We start from the raw sequence: 21,678 nt of genomic DNA, 5'->3' as shown, positions 1-21,678 counted from the left end.
AAAATGGCCTTTATTAAAGTACTTCACAATAACACTCAAACTGTGCAACGAATAGCTTGCTTAATAACCACACTGATTGATAGCTCAATGAAACTCTGCTATTCAAAATAATACTGCTATTGCTCGCTAGATATCGTCTTAATCGGAACTGCTTGACAACTCAAATCAAACTGAATTACTTCTTACTCGCTTGCCCCGCTTTTATAGTTTACACTACATACTTCTAGGCTCTTCGATTTCCAGAACTTACTAGTTGTTTCGGCTACAAAATCGCCAGCCACAACTACGTGCACCAATTATTGCTCTCTCTTGTGACAACTCAGATAAGATATATGCATGTGTTTGTGCATTGCCACTCCGCTGCCCGTATACGTACATATGTGTAGACGCAATTGTTTATTCGTTTATGTAGATACATAAAGATTGAATTATTGATGTGAATGTTTGTAGTTTACAGTCTCTCGCGCGCACATAGGCATATAAGTAAATGCATCTGTGTGTGACATCTCTCTGGGCTGCCTTATATATGTGTATACTTGATTTGATTATTAACGTAAATACTGCTTGGCATGGCCTTAGCATCGCCTTAGTGATGGGATAATTTAGTGATGCTAATATCCGTGACAATATCATAGAAGATTTCATGAAAAAATCGTTGCGATCGGAGCTATATATTATATATATCCCATACAACCGATCGTTCAGATAGAAAGATTTTTGGCCATTTCCCCCTTAGTTTCCAATATAAAAACGTTAAACTTGGTGATATTTATTCTAATATATCATAGAAGATTTCCTGTAAAAATCATTTCGATCGGAGCTATATATAATATATATCCAATACAACCGATCGTTCAGATAAGGGGGTTTTTTGCCATTTTTTTATATTTATCTTAAAATGGTTTAGGTATGTACATCTGTTCACTATATATTTCTTATCTTATACAGCGCATTATTTTGAGATTACGAATGGGATAAGATTATTGTTCAGCCCCATTCATGAAAGGTATGAAGTTTTCGGTACAACCGAAGACAGTCCCGTCCATATTTGTTTTTTTATGTGAGGTAATGTTGGTAGAACAATGGTGGCAATGGTAATTTAAAAGTATTTGAACTTGAAAAGAGATGTAGATATGAAAATTACGCATTCATACAATGCTGTGGCTGCTGATCTACTCAAAATAGCGTTGTTTTCTCAATTTTGTCTTTTTTTTAGAAAAGAAAGACATTGAAGCTCCCTCCAAAAATTATTACACATAAACTTAAATCTTTACAAAGCTGTAGTCATTCCACCTTCATAGATCTTCTTACATCATATTTTTAAAGATTGCGAGTTCAAGCATTGTAAGAACCTTCATTCGACCTCATAACTTTTGGCTACCTATAGCCTACAGATACACCCATATATGAGTCATATTTTATAAACCTTACCTCCTAACATGTTTTATGGCAATTAAGAAATATTAAAGCAGCAAAAATAGCATCATAACAAAATAAAATAAAATATAATAAACACACCACAAATCACTAAAAACAGTAAACACAAAAAAACGTTGCACCTATAAAAACTTAAGCCATTCAAAGCAAACGCAGCAAAGAGTCATACAAATTACAATTATTCGCGCTTTGTATAAAAATATCATTTCGACTGTGACATTGTGTAAAATTTATTATCCAGCGCCTTAAAATATGCAATATAAAAATGTTTTATAAACCGTTGGCAATGCGTGTCGTAAGCACTATGACGTCAAGCGATTGTAATGAAAACCTTCCATGTGAGTGCTTAAGTACTTGCACATGTGCGACAGTTTGCTGCACAAGCTTATAAATTTTAGTGCGAAACGCTAATTATGTCACGGTAGCATCATCATCGTAACAGCAAAAGGAGCGGAACTAATATGTGTGCCATTTAGCGCATTTTGCTTGTACTTGCGTGTAATTTTCATGCGTGAGTGCCTATAATTTAGGTTGGTAGTTACGGAGATTTCAAATGTTGGTAACTGCCAAACGTAATCAACAGAATTACGTAATGCCTTTACCTCATTGCTTTATGTTGTACTTCTCCTCCCTAGTCTTAATTTGACAAACAAGGAAGTGTCTTTTGTTGTCTTGTTTGAGTCAAATTTAAGCCAGAGAACAAATACTTTTATAAGCAATAAGTTGTTTGCGCAAAGGCTTTTTTGTTCTCTGTTCCAAAATTTCTTTTCATTTTTTCTAAAATTGCAAATATTTATTATGGGGTTAAAAAAAATTACTACAAATTTCAACAAAAAAGATAATTTAACAAAATAGTCCCCTAAAAATATGTCACAAGTTTAGAAGATCGATTATACCTAACAGTATGCAATGCTTATTGCAATGGCTGTTATATTTTAGTAATACTTTAAATTGCGCGAAGCTTCAACGCACAGCTGAAAGGTACTTGCAGCAGCTCTGCACTATTTTGCGACAGATTTAAAGTCGTAGCACATATAATGCTGGATAAAGGTTATATATGGTGATCACTTCAGGGTTTCTACACTGCAGGCACGTAAATTCTGAACTTTTTAAGATGATGAATAAATTTTAAAGTATACACTTTGATATGCACAATCGATCGCTGAGGAAAATGTCACCCTACTTCGCCCTGTTTCAGAAAACTTTTGGATGGCGCCCTATTTCCGAATTAGTTTCAAAAACGCCCTATCTGAGCTTAAATTCAATACAGACATTAGCTGAGCTCTCATGAGAAAGCTTCTAAGATAGAGCGTTTTTGTAAGAAATTCTGAGATAAGGCGTTTGTGAACCAAATTCCGAAATTAAACTGCTTTCCAGTTTAAACTTCACATGAGCTGAGTAGAACATCGTCCTATCTTGTCTGTTAAGTATGCAATGCGTAATTAGAACTAAATTTGGCAAAGGAAGAGCGAAAAATCTGTTCAATACACATCACTCTGGCATCTTCGCATATTAAAGGCCTATACGGATTTAAGGCATGCATTTACTCAGTTTAAAAACATTTAAAAATATTCTCAGATAGGGCGTTTTCTAACTAACAGCCAAGATAGGGCGATGTTCTACTCAGCTCATGTGAAGTTTAAACTGGAAAGCAAAGTCATCAACTTGAGTCCAACTGAAAATCTATGGGCATACACAGCACTTTTGGACTAGTAAAACCCTTATAATTCAGTTGTAGTACGAACATACACCTGTATACCTCTCTGAAGTTGGCAAGACAACTTTTACGTGGAAAAAAATTACCTATTGGGAAAAGTGCCGTGAATTTGTCGTAATTTATCCGTGAAACAAAAGAATTTGCCGTGGTCATATTTTAGAAAATACAGGGTGGCACGCTAACTTCACGTGAAGTTGGCGGTGCACCATAAAAAAATTTGAAATTTTTTTTTTTCGAATTTATAAAATATTCCTCTTATCTACGGCAAATTTACGGCAAATACGTGTGCAAGAATTATTTTTCTAGCTGGTCTCTAAAGTGGTTTTCTGAGGGTGGCACGCTAACTTCACGTGAAGTTGGCGGTGCACCATAAAAAATTTTAAATTTTTCTAAACATGGCCACGGCAATTTTTTTTTGTTTCACGGATAATTCACGGCAAATTTACGGCAAAATCACGTGCAAGAATTATTTTCCTAACTTCACGTGAAGTTGGCGGTGCACCATAAAAAAATTAGAAATTTTTTTTTTCGAATTTATAAAATATTCCGTAAATTTGCCGTAGATTTACGGCAAATTCGTGTGCAAGAATTATTTTTCTAGCTGGTATCTAACGTGATTTTCTGAGGGTGGCACGCTAACTTCACGTGAAGTTGGCGGTGCACCATAAAAAAAATTTGAAATTTTTCTAAACATGGCCACGGCACTTTTTTTGTTTCACGGATAATTCACGGCAAATTTACGGCGAAATCACGTGCAAGAATTATTTTCCTAACTGGTGTCTAAGGTGGTTTTCGAAAAGTGGCACGCTGACTTCACGTGAAGTTGGCGGTTCAACATAAAAAAAATTTGAATTTTCGAAGTTATAAAATATCGAAGTTATAAAATATGCCACTTATCTACGGCAAGTTCGTGTGCAAGAATTATTTTCCTAGCAGGTCTCTAAGGGGGTTTTCTGAGGGTGGCACGCTAACTTCACGTGAAGCTGGCGTGCCACCCTGTATTTTCTAAAACATGGCCGCGGCAAATTTTTTTCTTTCACGGATAATTCACGGCACATTCACGGCAAATTCGTGTGCAATAATTATTTTCCTAACTGGTGTCTAAGGGGGTTTCGAAAAGTGGCACGTTGACTTCACGTGAAGTTGGTGGTTCAACATAAAAAAAAATAGATTTTTTTTTTTTCGAAGTTATAAAATATGCCACTTATCTACGCCAAATTCGTGTGCAAGAATTATTTTCCTAGCTGGTCTCTAAGGGGGTTTTCTGAGGGTGGCACGCTAACCTCACGTGAAGCTGGCGTGCCACCCTGTATTTTCTAAAACATGGCCGCGACAAATTTTTTTGTTTCACGCATAATTCACGGCACATTTACGGCAAATTCGTGTGCAAGAATTATTTTCCTAGCTGGTCTCTAATGGGGTTTTCTGAGGGTGGCACGCTATCTTCACGTGAAGCTGGCGTGCCACCCTGTATTTTCTAAAACATGGCCGCGGAAAATTATTTTGTTTCACGCATAATTCACTGCACATTTGCGGAAAATTCGTGTGCAAGAATTATTTTCCTAGCTGGTCTCTAAGGGGGTTTCTGAGGGTGGCACGCTTACTTCACGTGAAGTTGGGGTGCCACCCTGTATTTTCTAAAATATGGCCACGGCAATTTTTTTGTTTCACAGATAATTCACGGCAAATTTACGGCAAATTCGCGTGCAAGAATTATTTTCCTAGCTGGTCTCTAAGGTGGTTTTCTGAGGGTGGAACGCTATCTTCACGTGAAGCTGGCGTGCCACCCTGTATTTTCTAAAACATGGCCGCGGCAAATTTTTTTCTTTCACGGATAATTCACGGCACATTCACGGCAAATTCGTGTGCAATAAGTATTTTCCTAACTGGTGTCTAAGGGGGTTTCGAAAAGTGGCACGCTGACTTCACGTGAAGTTGGCGTGCCACCCTGTATTTTCTATAATATGGCCACGGCACATTTTTGTGTTTCACGGATAAATTACGGCAAATTCACGGCAATTTTCCCAATAGGTAATTTTTTTCACGTAAAAGTTGTCTTGCCAACTTCAAAGAGGTCACCTGTATGCACCTCAGCAGTAGGAATGACAAAAATATGCTTTTTTCCACTACTTTATACAGATTTGACAAACCCTAAGTAAGAAAGGATGACGTTAGGGCGATGAAATTAGTTCCGGTTACAGAATGATGATAACAGCGACGGAAACAAAAGGGCGTGAAAAAGTATGCAACATTTAGTACCATATAGTCACACGAAATAACAGCGAAAGCTAAAATTTGGGGGCAGGTTTGTTATCATACGAAATAAAAAAGGATCTATATAAATTCCTAATTTGAATCTTATGTTGAGAAAATCTTGTAACATAAATTCTAATTATTTATTAATTTTTTCAACTTTCTGAATATTAGAGAAGCATACTTTTAGGACCTACAGCTGGATTAGCAGACAAAACCATGTGAAAACGATTTCGGACCTCAAAAGATAATTAGAAAGGAATAAGTAAATAAAATAAATACAGGTCGCGATAAACCGCCGAAGAGAATTGGGGCCGAGTTTTCCTTCTCTTCCAATTTTCTATAGACTACCGCAAAGTAGCAAATTGTTTCTGCAATTACTTGCTTTAAGGCAAAAGTTAAGAATAATAAGTCCTGGTGACAATCTATGTTTGTTCTTGTCCAGACGTTTTTAAACTGAGTAAATGCATGCCTTAAATTCTTATATGCGAAGATGCCCGAGTGGAACGATTTTTCGCCCTCCCTTTGTGAAATTTAGTTCTAGTTACGCATTGCATACTTTTTGGCTGATAAAACTAGCGAAGTTAACCTTGATGCCAAAAGTTGAGTTCGTATTTAGTTTAAGCAGATTTTAAGGAAAACTTTACATGTTTTTCCCCCAACACCTCCGCAGGTTCAAAATAACGATTAATTATGGATAATTTAAAAAATCTTTGCGTGCATATAGATTTTTTAAAAGAAGGCATAGACCACGACCAATTTGAAAGGTATGTATAATCTTAATATATAAAAAACACGTGTCACTATGTTTGAGGCCAATGGACTCCTAAACTACTGAACCAATTTTGAATTTGTTTTGCACCCCGTGTGTAGTTTCGTCGAACTTGAAATATAGGATAGGTTATATCTCAGTTTATAGTCGCAATATTATTTTATTGCACAATATTATTTTATTGAGGGGCCCGCGATTTAGGTACTGTGACATTTTTTTTTAATTCAGGAGAGTCTTTAGTTGTTCAATGTGCAATTATTAAGCCGAATTTCAAAAGCAACGAAAATCTGCAATTCGTTTTAATATTATAGTGAAGTATTAAAAATAAAAATCTATATATACAAAAAGAAAGACTGAAATGTGTGTTAGTTGGTCGCCGGTGTTTGAAGAGATGCGTCGGTCGATTTTGTTCAAACTTTCACACAAGTTGCGTAAACTTCACGTGGTGGTTACTACATAGGTTTGGTTGCGACCGACGTACGAGGTCTCGAGATATAGGCCAAAGCGTGGGCCAGTGAATGCCTAGACAGTGTTTATACAATATGGATATCAAATGACAGCTGTTGATGAGTGCTTTAGTACCGAGTAATATATTATCCAGAGACGGACTGGGACTGGGATTAGTACTAGGACTGGGACTGAGACTCGGAGTGGAACTGGGACTGAGACTCGGAGTGGGTCTGGAATAAAATATATACTACCCTCTGGGACAGGCAATAAGGGATGCAGAAGAATGAGAAGAAATTGAGAGAAGAGAGAAGGAGATTGATAAAGAGATAGAATGAGACGAAGATGGAGATAGATGAAGCGAAAAAGACGGAGGGAGGAGTGAATAAAAGGATTAAGAAAAAGTGAAGAGGGTGGGAGGGCAGAGTCAGACGGAAAAAGCTTATTAAAATGCATGCAGATAGGCAAAATTTAGGGCAGGACAACGTCTGCCAGGTCTTTTAATAATATAATATAATATTTCTTTCTTTGTTTAAATCCTTTTTCTGTTTCCGAAAATTGTGCAGCCCATATATGCAATACTCCTATATTGCTAATAGAAAATGCTCGCAGTGTGTTTTGAATTCGAAATCAAAACAAGACAGCCTATAAAACTTTTGTGATTGCAGCGGCATAAGTGTGACAAGAAAAAATTTATATTTAGGTGCATTCGATTATTGAATACAAAAACAAACACGTTTAAACAGCAATATACCGGCACTCTGATGTACCTAAATTTTCCGCAAGTGTGCTGGAAAAACGCAATCTCTCATCGACTCATTTCCCATTTAACTAAAGCCCATTATTATGTTATGCACATTTTTTCAAGAATTTTTTTACCGTTCTTGTTCTATTTATTGCCATCATTATTTTTGTGCTTTTTTCATGCACGCTCACTCTTTTCGCATTTTTTCGTCTCTTTCTGTATGACTAATATGCATGCGTGCTAAAATAAACAACCAAATATAAATCGTTGAAGCCTCATAAATGTAGCGCAAAAGTTCAGAAGTCAAGAATCTTATGTTATGCATCTAACACATGGCTTCCTTTATGGCTCATTTAAGAATAAACGTGCTACTAAAATTATGCCATATTCACGCTAAAACAAATTATGGTAATAAATTAAAATTTATATGCACGGCTTTAGTTAGCACAATTTTTCATTTCAAAAAGGGGATCAGCATAAATTGAAACAGTCTAAAGATATTTAAGAAACCGCAATACGTGACTTGGTGAAAGCTGTAGACAAACTGGTGGGCTAATTTTGAAAATGTATGTTAGTGTACTAAAAAAATCTTTATTTGAGCTTTCAGAGCTTTTTACTTTAAATCCGAGCTTGAGCCCAAACATTTTTTCAATATTTCAACATCGTAAAGATTGAAAGAATCGGCGTACCAATTTTTGACATTTTTGACATTTTTGAATTTTATTAAATAAATAAGGTCAAACTAAACCTTTTTCATGTCAAATGAGAAACTTTTTTGCTCTACAACTGAAACTTTTTCCAAATTAAATGAATTTTTTTTTTCAAACTAAATGAAACTTTTTTCATTTCAAATGAACTTTTTTTAATTCTTCTTCTTCTAATAACCTCCTCATTTAAAACGTAACTTTCCTCAAATCATTTTAAACTTTTTCCGATTAAAGTAAAACTTGTTTCGAGTTAAATCTAAATTTTTTCATTTCAAGTGAAATCTTTTCATTTAAAACCAAACTTTCTTCAAATCATATTAAACTTCTTTCGATTCAAGTAAAACGTTTTTAAGTCAAATTTAAATTTATTCAATTCAAGTGAAATTTTACATGTCAAATTAAAACTTTTAATTATAAAAGAAACTTTCTTCAAATCATGCTAAACTTTTTTCATTTAGAATAAACCGTTTTCAGGTCAAGGTAAACTTTTTCAAATAAAATGAAACTCTTTTTAAATTATATTAACCTTTTTTTAAATAAAATGTCACTTTCTTATTCCAAATAAAACATTTTTTTTGCTTATGAGATATACAGCAAACATGAAAGGGCATATGAAAGTATTAGGAAAATTCATAGGAAATCCCGTATGGCAACTACTGATGCAATGGCCCCCACACTCAGAATCTTAAGTAATTTTGACGTGTACATTGTGGACTCATTGGGAAAGAGGGTAACCATATACTGATTCTGACACCTTTGGGCCAAACTTCTAGAAATCGATAACAGGAATCCATGCAATAGAAATTTGCAGTAGCGAATGTCTACGAAGAGGCCTATACATGAGTAATATCCGCATTATTTCAGATAGCCAGGCAGCCTTACGTGCCTTGCCGTCTTCCACAATTACTTCTAAGGTATAGGATGGGTGCATTTGAGTCCTAAATGATTTGAGGGCCAAAAGCAAGGCTTTGTTAGGATGTTCGAGCATCATGAAGTTTATGAAGCGACATGAAGTTAATGAACTCGAAGTTTATGAAGGGACATGATGTTGATGAACTGGCAGACTGGCTTTAGCAGCATTGTATGGTCCAGACCCTTTCTCTGGACTCACAACGGCATACATTGGGAAACCATAAGTAAATGGGAAACAATGCAGTTCAGACGACACTGGATTGAATGCCAATGACAAAAGCAGGCCAAATTGTTATACTTCGAGCAACGATATTATCAGCCAAACTCAAAAATCTAAGAAGAGATTTATCTGACAGTGTGGAAACTTATGGCACATTTTAAGTAAGCAGTTGAGATCAGGTTTTTGTGCACGTCTCTATAAAAAACACAATTTTTACCAATTAATGCTATTTTACTCTTTATTTTGCAAAACATGACAGTTCTAAATTTTTCTTTCATATTAGCTGAAACAGTTAATGTCCATCATTTAACAAAAAGTTGTGCTATTACATATTTAGAAAGTTTTGTATCTATTGTCCACGTTAACTCATTATTGTAACATTTAATGATAAAAAATTAACTCATTCAATTTCAATAACTGATATGAACACAAATAAAAAATCACTCTGTAAACTTTGATTGACAATTATCTATTATAACTGTACAAATGCATAGTATGTATTGGTGTAGGTATGCTAGAGTCAGTCAAAAGGGTGATTGTTAAGCCGAAACCGAAATTGAGCAGAACTTTTGATTTTGATCTGAAAGTAAGGCGCTACAAAACTGTTACGGCTGAGTGCTAAGCAAACAAATTATTTCACAATGGGGGCTGAATGAGGTCACGTGATAAATGAACAGATAAATGGCACTGGGCATGATATTATGACTTCAGCTTTGTACGATGGTTATTAACCAACTACTAATGTGCCACCAATTAGACTCACAGTATATGAAGATGGTATTTCAGTTATTATAAGGGGGCAAATAGGTGCTACTAACATAGAAGGCAGTCTCAGAAATAAGCTATTTATTATAAGTAGCCCTCGATGCACTGCGACCTTTACTATATCTACTGAGCTTGAATTTTCCACCTAGTACTGAGTCTAGAGGCTTTTAATGTATTTAAGTACATGCTTCTTCAGGCTTTTTACTCCGTATCACAAAGCGATCTAGAGTCAAACCACCTAGATAAGAGAGTCTCTCACTTACCAGAGCGACGAATATGCAGAGAATGTGAACCGGTGCTTCATCTTCCATCTCACAAAGCGACAGATTTGTGTATCAGATAAATTTAACTGATATCGTCGCCTACAATGTTCCGTATAACACTAAGTGAGATTTCGTAGGCTCTTTATGAATTGAGAGAAGGCCACTGGACTATAGAATGCTGCTAAAGTGCACTGCTTGGCTAGATAATCTGCCTGTCCATTACTTTCATGTCCCTGATTCCCGGAAACCCATACTTAAAAAAACTTAGTTTTTGTCTTGCAGATTATTTAGAACTCCAATGCATACATCCACTAGCTTCGAAGTAGTTGAGTAGGACTGCAAGTCACCTAAGGCTACCTGAATGCCTGGAATGATGAGGATACTCTTCGAGAACAAGCCTCTTTGTAGACATTCTGCACCGCAAGGATTTCTTCCTGAAAAATAATGGGATAGCAACTCATTGGTATCGATTTCTTGAAATTCGGCTCATAGGTGACTGTCCTGCTTTACCACTGTCAAATTTAGATCCATCCAAAAATTAGACCGCTGACTTATATTTACGCTCTTAATAGCAGAGTTATTTTGAAGTCTTATTGCAGCAAGTGTTGCCTCTTTTTGCTTAGAATATGGAATCGAGGTACTGCCACTAAGGCACTAAATGCACTGTCAGCACAAACTCGTTCATGAAGTTTGCTTAGATCTGTTACTGCTGTTCCACGCGTGGGCTTCGGCCACCAAACCACTGAACTTTTGCAACTGAAGGAGGTCATCTATGACTAGGGTTCACAAAAGAGAAGAGTGTACAACCTTTTGAGGGCATACCTATGCAATGAGCTAAAACTCCGGTTCGTTAAATTTGAATATCAAATCATGTCTTTGTTTTATTTTCGTTCTTGTTTTCGAGATATACACAGCGAGAAAAAGAAATACGTTATGCATATTTTTAGGCGAACTGCTTATACAATGCAGTTTGAAAGTATGTATTTAAGGAAGTCATCGGCCTAACCTCACACTGCATCATTGCAGACGCGTCAAAGCAACGTTTGACCCAGCACGCAAGACTCGTTTATCTTGATTGTGATTGATGATGTGTTGGATACAACATCACCTTGCTGAGGTAGGAGGCCTCTTTGAAACCTCTTCCAACGACTGAGCTATGGCACTCTGTGGCAAACTTTTATATGTTTTATTGACGTTTAGTTAAACCGAAGTCGAATACTCGCTCAGGCCCTAATACGTACACTGTACAACTGATATAACTCATATCACAACAGCAAAAGTAATGTTGGTTTATACTGTGTTTTATGAAGTGTAATCATTTTAATGACTATAAAACCATTTAAAAGCAAACATGAAAAATCACAAAATTGAACAACGAATGGAAACAATGAAACCAAGTCACACATACACATATACTACATACACAGTTCATCCATAAACATTCACATTGATACAAAGACTCTTTTAGATGCTGATTTCAACTTATTTATATACAGCAGCGAGGAAACGAATAGCAGTGGCAATTTGTATGAAATTTCATTAATTAAGTTTTTATTTTGTAACTGTAACTGTGCTAATCAGTCTCAAGAACGTTTTCGAAAATGCTCGAAAATTCGAATTAACTTTATTAAAATTTCGAACATTTTACATGGAGTTCCCCGAATTATTTTTACTATGCAGTTTTTCAGCCAAATCAATTTATGAGGTTCAAATTAAAGGTATATCAAATTGATTTTTGTAAACTGTTTTTCAAGATTCGAAATTTTGATAAAAACTTCAATTTTTTAAATTTTTTCGAAACCGTTTTTTAACTTCGTTTGCATAATTTTATTATTGTAAAAAATTTAATGAGCTGATGGGCCTTAGTTAAATAAAACACAATATTTAAAGTTGTGTTTTAGTTTTACTTCGTCGATATTTCGATTTCAGTCTGAAATCATCTTCAGGACTGTCAAACACAAATAGAATCTAATAGTCCTTTTTTCTATTTGTGTTTGACAGTCCTGAAGATGATTTCAGACTGAAATCGAAATATCGACGAAGTAAAACTAAAACACAACTTTAAATATTGTGTTTTATTTAACTAAGGCCTATCAGCTCATTAAATTTTTTTACAATAATAAGTACTTACAAGGCTATCAAAAATCAGCAATTTGCATAATTTTAGTTACAAAATTAAAAGAAATTTTATGTTAAAACATCGAAGGGACAGGTTCACATATGAGACCTTACAGAAAACAAAAAGTTTTCTTAAAAGCAACTACCAATTGCTTGTACTAAGCGCGGACAAAGGCAACGCCATGGTAACAATGGACAAAACGGAATACGATAAAAAGATGCAAATAATAGTGAACAATATTTCCACATACAGAGTTCTGAAACGGGACCCGACGAACAAATTGCAAGAGAAGAATAACGACATAGTTGAAAAGATGTTCAAGTTAGGCTGCATTGATTTGAAAGAAAAGAATTTCCTCACTTGTAAGAACGCTAACCCACCCAGAATATATGGCCTGCCGAAAATACACAAAGACGGCATACCGCTTCGGCCTCTTTGTTCGTCCACTGACTCCCCATCATACAAATTATGTAAATATGTCGTCAAGATTCTGAAACACTTAACTAAATCTTCCAATTACAACGTCAAAGATGCGACAGAGTTCAAAGAGAAGATAAAGGGTACATATATTTACGATGACGAAAGCTTAGTGTCTTTCGATGTAATATCTATATTCCCCATTCCGGTAGATGTTGCCATTGATATCATAGCTGCTAGGTGGAATGATATAAATGAACACACATCGATACCCAAGGTCTTGTTTTTGACCATGGTGAAATACTGCATCAAAGATAATAGTTACTTTAAATATAATGGAAAGGTCTATGAACAACGCACAGGAATGCCCATGGGATCACCAGCGTCCCCAGTCATAGCCGATATCGTCATGGAGGAATTCTTGAGCAAATTTGAAAGAGACGCCACTATCAAACCACGTCTTTTGACCAAATATGTCGACGACTTATTTGCTGTTGTCAGAACAGACGAGATTGACAACATGATTAATATGCTCAATGGGTACAACCGGACCATTCAGTTCACGATAGAGGTAGAAAAATATGGTCATTTACCCTATCTTGATACTTTGATAATACGGAAGAATAATAAGTTACTAATCGACTGGTACAAGAAACCAACTGCATCCGGAAGGCTTATCAATTACAACTCAAAACATGAACGAAACACCATCTTGAATACCGCGAAGAATTTCATTAGAAGGATTCTTACGATAAGCGATAAAGTGTTTCACAAAAGAACCCACAACGCCAGTTCAAGTGACACAAATGCCAAAATATATAAATCAGTTACATATGTCCCTGGAATATCAGAGAGAATCAAGAGTTCAAACTTGTATGATCAGGAAAAATACAGAATAGCCTTTTCATATAATAACACTCTCAGACAGGTATACAGCAACGTGAAGGACAGGATTCCTAAGATGGAGAAATCCGACTTAATTTATCAAATTCCATGTACTGGTGACGGGTCCAACATATGCAACAAGGTATATGTAGGGACTACTAAGCAAAAACTGAAGACAAGGTTTCTCGGACACAAGTCGAATATAAAGTTAAGGAACAATTCGTCGGAAAATAAGACAGCCTTGTCTGCCCATTGCAATAATACTGGGCATCACCCCGATTTTGAAAACGTTAGAATTTTGGATACCGAGAAACACTATAACAAAAGATATATTTTGGAAATGCTTCATATTTTGAACACCCCTAATAGTAGGAGAATGAATTTTAAATCAGACACTGAGCAATGTGCAAGGGTTTACCGAAACTTGGTGCTGAAACAACAAAAGCACACAATGCAGGCTGCGCATGGCTCATCGTAATATATACAGTCCAACAAGCATCCCACTATCAATAACCTGGATTACAACAACAAGAATTAAGATGATACATATGCTTGTCTTATGCTTGCTTTTGAACAAACCTTTCAACCACCTGATCAGTCGATCAAGCACATCATTGCGTGTAAGTTCTATTTGTCCGCATATATATATATATATATTTTTGTACATATTTTATATTGTAAACATTCTTATATCTTTGGTTTTTGTTTTCTCGTTTATGTTAGTCCTGATGATGACTTCAGGTTGAAGTCGAAATATCGACCAATTAAATATTTTTGAAAAAGGAAAATAAACGTGTTTTATTTACTGTACGGCCTCAAGCTCATCAAACCAGTATATTTAATCATATCAAATAAGGCCAACAAAATATAGAAACATCGAAAAAAACATTAGAAAAAAACTACTACTGCTATTTTTCTGCTCGCTGCTGTATATACATAATATAAATGTATACCATTATAGCAAAATATAGAAGTATGCACAATACGTTTTCACCTGTATTTATTTAAAGAATAATAATAATGTATTTTTATACACACGTAAGAATTTAAACCATACATAAATAGAGCTCCAAAGTTTTATTGGCAAATATTGTACACGAATTGTTTTTGATGTCGAACCGAAGTGTGCACAATTGTTTCCAACAACATATTTCTGTTATTCAAACTGTTTTTAATGACATATATGACATTCAGAAATACTATAGATTATTATAAAAATTAGAGATTAACCGTAAAGGATGATTGTTGTTTTATTATATGTAAGTAACATTAAAGCAAGCAGAGTTCATAAGTTTGTGAATGTGAACAAAATTTTTAAAAATTTCACTCTATTTTAATATTGCAATTTCGCAAGGGAAGCCAGTCAACTACACATACATCTACATCCATAAATTTAAAAATTCGAATGCTTTATAAGAAAAAAAAAAATACTCTCATAACATAAAATATATGCGGGCAAAAAAAACTAGCATTTTTAATTTAAAAAAAAATTCAAATTTAATACTTCAAACATCTTCAAAATTTAACTTACAAAATTAGTCGAAAAATTGTTTATGCAACATTTTCAAAATTTCTATGATGAAAATGAAGAAAAAGAGGATTTTCATTTTTGTCGGAATCGATTTTTAGTCCGATTTTGATGATTTTTTCAGACAACAATCTATGCCCAATACGTAAGCTTGTGGTAAAATTTGATGTTGCTAGCTGTTAAAATGATGCAGAAATGGCGAAAACCCTCTTATTGAACAATCAATTGTATGGGAGGTATATGCTATAGTGGTCCGATCCGGTCGATTGAGACAAATGTCAAATCCCCCATCAAAATATGCCTGCTTACCAAATTTTATCAAGATATCTCAAAAATTGAAGGACTGGTTTGCGTTCAAACTAACGGACAGACGGAAGGATGGACGGACGGACAGACGGACATGGCTAAATCGTCCCCTGATCATTTTGGTATACTTATTGGTGGGTCTAACGGAAACATATACATAAAAAATGATTTGAAGCCTTGAAATGAAAAAAATCGATTTCGACAAAAACAAGTCCCAAAAACCAAAAAAAAATTTTGTTTTAAAAAACTGTTAATGCCAACGTTTTTATCGCATAATTTTAGGTGGGATGGGAACTGTGAGAAAAATTTGTTTTCATCGGCAACACTTTTGCACGTTTCTGAAGAAACCCTTAAAAAAATGGCGAAAAAATGAATTTTTTCACCAAAACACTCCTCAAAACCCAAAAAAAAATTTTTTTTCAAAAAACTGTTATCGCCAAAGTTTTTAGCGGACAATTTTGAGTCGGACAGGGTATACATGAAAATTTTAAAATCAAATGAAAATTTTTTAAGTAGGTCATGAAAAAAACCTTAAAAATCAAAGAAAAAAGTCAAAAAAACTCAAATTTTGAAGGCTCGAAAATAATTGTTTTGGGTATGCTTAGTGGAACTTTTTTTTGCTGAGCCCAAAACCTATCGAAAAATCGATGGCCCGATATAGATTAATAAATCGACCCTGCTTAGTATCTATTCAAACAAAATCCACAATCTTTGCATTTTCTATGTCAAAATATCCGCATTTTCGTAAATTGATAGAATATATAATTGAAGCTTTAAACTTACAAAATTTAAAAAAATTAAAACAGAAATCTATAGAAATCTTAATTTGGAACATAAAATTTTCAAAATTTTAAATATTTTATTTCAAATTCCAAAAATCAATTAAAAAAGTCTAAATTAGCACATGTTTATATTCAAAGAAGATGTAAAATCCTGTATTTTTTGAGTGAGTGAAAATTTCCAAAATTCGAAAGTTGATAGAATATATAATTCTAGCTTTAAAATTTATAAAGTTGCAAAATCATGTAAAAAATAGATACCCAAAATATTGAAAAAAAAATTTGGGGATATTCAAATGGTTATGATTAACAGATTATATGGTTTTAAGTTATATATATTACTAATTTATACCGGCGGATGTCCGCACAAAAAAAATACAACATAAAATTATTGCGCTATACACGATATGTTGCTGAAATTTGTTTCCAAACAGTCCAGAAAATTATCTTGAAATATTTTCGAATAGATACAAAAATTAAAGCATACCCGAAACGGCCCAAAATAGTATCGAATTGAACTCGAAAACAATCCTATACGCAGATAGTCCCGAATTAGTCATAAAATTGTCTTTGTGATAATATTATGAAAACAACCAAGAAACTGTTCCGAAACAGTCCGAAGAAGGTCCAAAAATAGTATCGTTGTGATGCTGAAACAGCCCTTAAAGTAACCCCGAAAACACAGGGAACACCTTCAGATGTTCTGCAAATAATAATCCGTAAATGGTCTCAAAATTATTCCGAAATTATGCTATAAATAACTAAATTTTTTTTTTTAATTATTTAGACGAAACCGTATATATGATAAATCTGAAAGTAGGAATGTTTGGATATTTGTATGTTTCGATGCAGCACTAATCAGATGCGGCCTTTTGATTCAAACCCAACAGAACGGCAAAACTACTTTGCTAAAAAATATTTTTATTTGTAAAGAAAAAAAAAACGTAAGTTTGTAGGTAAAATAATAGTATAGATTATTTTATACACTTAAATCCTGGAAGGGTACAACATTATACGTATGCGGTGGCCCATTGCATGACTAGGTAAATTTCTGTTGAATCTTGCACGCACAGATCCTGTATTACCATGCACACGGGTCACTTTCCGCCAGATCGCACGAATTCTCGTTTTACGTTCAGGGTGTTGGAGAACGCACTTCCTTGTCTTGGCTTTGTAAACATACACGCAACGTTTGTCAATATATAATTTTCTGTATTCCTTACGGCGAGCACCCTCAATCTTCAATATTTCCTGGTTGTCGTGTTGATTACGAAGGCCACGTTTGTAGCCAGTAAACACTGCCTTGGCAAACAGACGTCCATGTCGTTTTTATTTATGTGCTACGGCTGGAGCACTGGTAGGCTTTTCGATCTTTGGCACTTTAGCTTTGAGTGCCTTGGCAGCTTTTGGAGTTTTCGACGCTGGTGCAACAACGGGTTTTGCTTGTACGTCAGCCATGTTTAACGGAAATTTGATAAATGGCGAAAGAGAGAATGTAATACCCCAGAAGGATTTACTGGGTATATTTTTTTTAAGGCGGGAGTGTCTTGAAATTATAATAGTCACACACTCGCTTTCTTTCTTTGACCTTAGTTTCATATATAAGCAATTATTAAGTCTAGTACCAAGTAAGGCGTAGTTATCGGCATTTTTTAAACTGTTAAAGAGGAGAAGAAGACAACGTCGCTGCTCACTTTTCCAAAATTCCCCCAGAATTCTGTCCATATATCCCAAATACCAAATATTATTGGTGTGAGGCATATTCACGAAGAGCTTTAGCAATTAAAAGAGCTTTCTCAAAAGAGCAGGAGGTGGAGGGGGAGGCAGAATCTGCAAATATTTCATTCATGGTTAAACCGCTATTAATAGAGTTAATATCAATGTTTAAAGTCAATTTGCTAAATTTATATTGGCTAAAAGTAATGAAGAACTTAATATCTACTCTAGGGCCCCACCCCTATTTTAACAAAAAAAAAAATAAAATAAAATATTCAAAAGATCCGTCCACATTATTTTCTATACCTAAGTCTAAGTCTATTTTATTTAAATCTGTTCAAAGGATCTGGAGTGATTGAGTCACAAAATCATTAAAAAACTACTGGAAAGAATCTGTTAGTATATCCTTAGTTGGCTATCTGCGTTTTGAATTTTGTTTAAACCCGTTTGACTGTTCTGACGTCAGGTCAGGTTGAACTAAAATTTGTTGGTCTTTATTTACTACTTTACATAGCCTGAACGTGTCCAGTGTTACCAGAACTCCTTCGACGACCAACCACTCCAGCTAGGTAACTAGACTTATATTATAAATTAATTCCGTCTTCTGACTCGAGATCTGGCAACTCTGCCGCCCTTAGCAGCTTCCTGTAGTTCGCACTATCTACATCTGCTTTTACCGATGAGGCCTTACTTGTAAGCATGTGACGCCAAAAGGGCGCGTCTTATTAATATGCCCCTCGTGTTCCTTAAATCTTCTCCCTCTTATAGATATAAGCAGCTTTGTAAGTTTAACGTCGTAGGAGTTGCACATGATCTAAGAAATTTTGCAGCACCCCTTTTGTCATTACCTTTCCTGGTTCATGGGTCATATTGAACTCCTGTCTACTTTTGATTTCCTCAAATGGATTGCCACATCTACCATCAATTCATCGATTGCTGCATCCTCCTTTGTTACTTTCCATCCTTTTATGGCCGAAAACCCAGTAAGGATGAATGGTCCGGCCTGAGCGAAGTCTCTCTAATGCTTCTATGCATTCAAGTGCACTTCCTGATTAAGTACTTTTTGAGGTTATTGTCTTGATCGCTGCCGGACTATCGATATATTCATTGACACGACTGCAGATTAAGCACGATTTTTCCAAAATTTCTGTTGATTTCTGCACGGCTATTAATTCTGGCTAAAAGACAGTGACGCGACCCCTTCCATTGTTCTGACGTGATTGAGTAACAAAGACAAATGTCTGGCCAAATAATATAAATAATTTATTTTTTCACTTTTTCTAAATGAAACTATGGCGGCCCCGTGATGTGATGGTAGCGCGCTCCGCTTACCACACCGAAGATCCTGGGTTCACGCCCCGGGCAAAACAGTATCAAAATTTTGGAAACAAGGTTTTTCAATTAGAAGAACATTTTTCTAAGCGGTCTCGCCCCTCGGCAGTGTTTGGCAAGCGCTCCGGGTGTATTTCTGCCATGAAAAGCTCTAAGTGAAAACTCGTCTGCCTTCCAGATGCCGTTCGGAGTCGGCATGAAACAAGTAGGTCCCGTCCAGCCAATTTGTAGAAACATTAAAAGGAGCACGGCGCAAATTGGAAGGAAAGCTCGGCCTAAAATCTCTTCGGAGGTTATCGCGCCTTACTTTTTATTTTGCTTTTTTTTTTTTAATGAAACTATTATTTTGCTTAGAATATTTAAAAATAGGAATCTACATTTAAACTAAAACTTTTCAATAAAATATTAAACGAAATCACTTTGCATATTCAATTTACTCATGCCAACGTCGTTAAATTGTATGGGAGCTGAGCAACCACATACTCAAATCGAAATTGAAAATAGTTAAAAACTAAAACTTATTTGCTGCTAATTTTATTCAAAACTGGAAAATATAGAAGCAAAATTGTATTCGTATGAACATTTCAGTTTAGTCGTTATTCCGGAAGGATACATTTTATATATAGCACAGTATTAATAAAAGAATTTCTATCAAGCTGCGCCTAGCTATTTTATTTGTATGAGATTTTGATCCATTTCATTGAATTAGAATGCTTATAAATAGAAAAATTATATATTCTATGGAAATGTAGTAATGTTACAAACAAACGCAAATACATATATGTAAATTTCGCTTGACATATCTTTGGTCGTACGCAATAATCGCTTAAGTCCCATGTTAAGGTATAGGATTTAGACGTTTATTGCTTGTGAACACAAATATATGCATATATATATTTAAATATCTATACATGTTTTAAATTGCGTATGCAAAAGAGAATTTACATTTTAAAATATTCCAGCAAAACGAAAGGATGTGTTGCATAATAAATTTATGCACCGCCACCAACCGCTGATTTGTGGCAAATGCTGCAGTACATTTCCGCTTAAAATTACAACAATGAAAACGATTACAACAACAACCACACGACATCAACAACAACGAAACAAATAACCCTGCAATAATCTCACAAAAGTATTTTATTACAACGCAATCAACCTAATAAATTGTCAACTGTGCATTGTGGCGGTGCGCGGTGCATCGTACAAACTAAACATTTGTGCAGCACTGCTGTTACGGTGCGACGCGTCGTATACGCAACATTTAATTCGATTGAATTCTTAGCATAACGAAATTGTATGCAATTGTTGTATAACAATCAAATAATAATATTATTGTTGTGCGAATTTGGATCATCGCTAACAATTTAACCGGGTTAAATGCTAAATATGTGTGTGTCGGTGGGGGAGGAATAGCGGAGTGAGTTGCTATTGCTTAGAGGAAATTGGTATTGTGGTTTTGTAGTTGTGTTTTTCAGTGAATATTTTAATGCAAATTTCATCCAATTGTTACACTTTTCTAATATTTAGCAATTAAAACTTTGAAATGCCAAGTGTTATAATATTTCAATAAATAAAAGTTGCGTCTTTTAAGATACGGAATTGAGATTAAGAGCGGTGAAAGTAATTAGCACCCAAAATTAAAAAGAAAAAAAACAATTAAGGACAGCACAGCCGTCAATTTCAAATTTCAAGCTTCTAGCCGTTGAAAAGGGGCAGACATTACGAAAACTTTCTTATCTGAACAATAGGTTGTATGGGGTGTATAATATATATACGATCGCACTCTTCGAATTTTTCAGACAACAATATTTGCTATATGGGCGGTTCTCCGCGAGCTCTCAGTTTTACTAACCCAAAATTTTGGAAAAAAAATATTCGATTTTAAAATATTTTCAATCATTTTTCTATGAGTTTTTGTAGCTAAAAAACATTCCCAAAGTGGACGAGCTACAGCTATTAATTTGTTCTTGATACTGAAACATGCCACGGTTGTGACATTTTGACAATAAATTGCTCATTAAAAAAAGCTAGTATGACTAGCAAGATTTTCCGTTATGTCAGCAAACTTTAAAGAAAAATGGTACAATAGACGGAACTTAACTTAAAACTACAAGATACAAGTGCCACGGTTGTGACACGGTTTTTTGATACGTAGCGTTTTTCCAGTTCTTCAGTGTTTAGAAATGGATATTAGTTATTATACTTAGCTGAGCAGAGCTCACAGAGTATATTAACTTTGTTCGCATAATCGAGATAGAAATAGACTTCTATATATCAAAATGATCTGGGTGAAAAAAGAAATTCATATAGCCATGTCCGTCCGTCTGTAAACACGATAACTTGAGTAAATTTTGA

General features: G+C 34.9%; 1 protein-coding gene and 1 pseudogene across 1 annotated transcript in view; both read right to left on the bottom strand.

Annotated features, from left to right (window-relative positions):
* The window catches only part of LOC137239546 (chaoptin), a 707,303-nt gene that overhangs the window by 289,973 nt on the left and 395,652 nt on the right, over window positions 1-21,678 (bottom strand). The gene's annotated exons all lie outside the window — the stretch shown is intronic.
* On the bottom strand, window positions 17,252-17,730 carry LOC137242058 (large ribosomal subunit protein eL33 pseudogene; annotated as a pseudogene).

Source organism: Eurosta solidaginis, chromosome 2, assembly GCF_040869045.1.
Source record: "Eurosta solidaginis isolate ZX-2024a chromosome 2, ASM4086904v1, whole genome shotgun sequence".
NCBI lineage: Eukaryota > Metazoa > Arthropoda > Insecta > Diptera > Tephritidae > Eurosta > Eurosta solidaginis.
The sequence above is the reverse complement of the archived record's forward strand: the minus strand, read 5'-3'. Positions and strand labels throughout refer to the sequence as shown.